Source organism: Equus przewalskii, chromosome 14 (genome assembly GCF_037783145.1).
Source record: "Equus przewalskii isolate Varuska chromosome 14, EquPr2, whole genome shotgun sequence".
Taxonomy (NCBI): Eukaryota; Metazoa; Chordata; class Mammalia; order Perissodactyla; family Equidae; genus Equus; species Equus przewalskii.
The window spans coordinates 74993060-74995911 of NC_091844.1; the positions used below are offsets into that span (position 1 = coordinate 74993060).

A 2852-nucleotide genomic window follows, 5' to 3' on the forward strand; every position below is an offset into this window, starting at 1 on the left:
AAACTGGTATATGAAAATATGGTGACAAGCCGGAGGTGATAAGCCTAATACACAAAACTAAGGAGAGTTGGACCCCGCACGCCAAGCTGGGACTTTGTTGTATATGTGTCCTCCCCAGAGTCACCAGGAATGACTTCCTACCTGCAAGGTGACCCTACAAGTCTAAGTGCAGGTCCTGGGGCATAATGTGCCAAGGACTGAGGGGTTTTTACAGCATTTTAACAGGGGCCTCCAGTCAGAGAAGTCTAGGTCTGGGATAGCTTTAGCACTAACTAGCTGCCACTACCCAGCTGTAAGAATTAAGGCAACTCATTGACTTTTTTAAGCCTTAGTTTCATCACCTGAAAATGGAGATGAGACTAGAAGCTTCCTCAAATAGCAGTTCAGAGCATTAAATGAGACCAGCTATGCAAAGCCCGGGTCACATTGTGCCTACAGCTCATCCTGAGCACTCAGAAATGGTGGCGGTGGTTATCGTTCTAGTGACTTCTCGGTGCATTTGGCCTGTTTGAAGCAAATGCCTATACACTTTGATCGTCTGGACGCCTGAACAAGAAAGCCTTTCCAACGCCTGCTGCAGACATTCACGGATTATCTTCCTTTCCCAAAGGAATCTCTCACCTCCATCTTTCCTAGTATTTTCCGAAGTCTGCTCTGAAGACTTCCTACCCAGGTAGGATAGCGCTCTGACTATTCCCCCCCACCCATTCCTTTGCTGAAGTGCCTACCTCCTGTATCACGGTGTTTGGAGATGGGGCCTTTGGGAGGTGGTTAGGTTTGGAAGACGCCATGAGGGTGGGTCCTCATGATGGGATTACTGCCCTTATAAGAAGAGACGTCAGAGAGCTTGCTCCCTCTCCTTCTCTCCGCCTTGTGAGGACACAGGGAGAAGGCAGCTGTCTGCAAACCAGGAAGAGAGCTCTCAGCAGAAAGCAAGTAGGCTGGTGCCTTGATCTTGGACTTCCCGGCCTCGAGAACCATGAGAGACACATTCCTGTTTTTGGCCACCCAATCGGTGGTATTTTGCTCTGGCAGCCAGCCCAGGCTGACTAGCACAGATAGGAAAGGTTCCGTGATCAAAAGTGATGTGGGAAGTCAAGCCTACTGTGTGTTCCTCTGAAAGATTCACAATGCACACTGCAGATTAAAGGCATGCCTGAGAAGGAAAAAAATGCAACTTTGTTTAAGGTGGTGTTTCTAAAACTAACTGAACCATGAGAATCCTTTGGGCCTGACTGCTGTTCCTGCTAGACCCTGAGTTCTTGCTGCCCTAGACCCTCAGCTCTGCTGTCTATCTGTCTGCTGGGTCATTTGGAGCCTCACATGGGACTGCTCACAGCCAGGAAGCCCCCAGTCCCACTGGCACCTTGGGCAGTTGGGCGTGTGCTCAGCACTCCAAGAGCCTTCTTGTGCCCCTTGCTCCTCAAACCAGCAGAATACGGCAGGCTGTGCTCCCTGGATGAGTGAGCTGATGTATGCAAGGTATTCTGGTGTCCCTCTGACCCAAGCTTCAAGGAGACCTTGTGTTTATGGTGCTGGAGCAGCATCTGGCAGGACTGCAGGCTGGTCTAGGCTTGGCTCACACGCTGTGGTCACCGCGTCCTGTTCTCTAGGCAGCTAATGTCCCCGTGCACATCCCCTGTTCTAAGGAGACCCAGCTTGATCTTCTTGGCAGCAAGCCCACAGCACACCTGGGCAACTCTGGTCCCTGCCTCTGTCCCTTATGGTAAGGTGCCCTAAGGAGGATTTTCTTCTCTGTCAGATTATAATTACACTATGCTAAGAACAATGTAGAGTTTGGCTCAAATTTTAATTTGCATAAAAATCACCTGGGGGTTCTTGCAGATTCAGATTCAGAAAGTCTGGGATGAGGCTTGAGATCTGTGTTTCTAATAAACTCCCAGCACTGCTAGTGAGCACAGTCTGAGGGGCACGCCTGGAGGAGCACAAGCTAGGTCCAGAGGCGGGTCTCTCCAAGAAGGCCCTGTATATCTTGTCCAGGGGTTTCCAGGCGCTAAGTAAGGTAACAGACAGTTTCTCTCTTGTTAGAACTGCACAACATCCTGTAAGGTGGCCTGGCAGGATTCTTATATCCATTTCAAAAATTCTGAGATTTCAAAGATTCTGAGACACTGACTTATCTATGGTCCATTGATGAGGGAGGAATCCATCTGGCGCTCCATTTACTGCAACACTACTGTTCATTCAAGGCTGTGGAAAAAGTTCCGGGCACTGGCCTCTGAACTGCCATCGCATTATTTACCCTCTCTCATTTTCTATTAAAATTATGTACACTGTTGGGGATGTAGCTCAGTGGTAGAGCGCATGCTTTGCATGTATGAGGCCCCGGGTTCGATCCCTGGCATCTCCACTTTAGCCGAACTTTGGAATAAGAATTTTAATTCATTTCTCCTCATTTAATCCTTGGTAGGTCTTTCTTCAAATATTAAAGTACTTAAATAAACAGGCTATTGGAGTCTTTTAAAGTTAGGTGTAGTAAGTTAAATATTGCTCAATGTTTAAATATTGCTCAAACTCCTTCACTTAATAAGAAAAAAAAAATACGTATGTGCTCATCACCACCCCAAGCTGACCACAACTCCTTGAGGATAAAACTATATCACATGCATCTTACACCTCCAACAGCTCTTGACCCCGGGCTTGACAGTATCTTTGTAGAATAAATGACTGGGTATCTGACGGTGCTTAATAATTGTTAGTGGAGGATAACATGTTCTAAGTCTTATGCTTGTAATGGCTCCTCATTACTCACATCAGTGGTTCTTAATCTTTTTAGGGGTCAAAGACTCCACTGAGAGTCTGATGGCATTTATACTGCCTCTTCCCAGAAG

General features: G+C 47.3%; 1 non-coding gene across 1 annotated transcript; it reads left to right on the forward strand.

Moving 5' to 3' along the window:
* Positions 1 to 2299: 2299 nt before the first annotated feature.
* On the forward strand, positions 2300 to 2371 carry TRNAA-UGC (transfer RNA alanine (anticodon UGC)). The gene has a single exon. It is a non-coding gene; the product is annotated as a tRNA-Ala (tRNA).
* Positions 2372 to 2852: the final 481 nt, after the last annotated feature.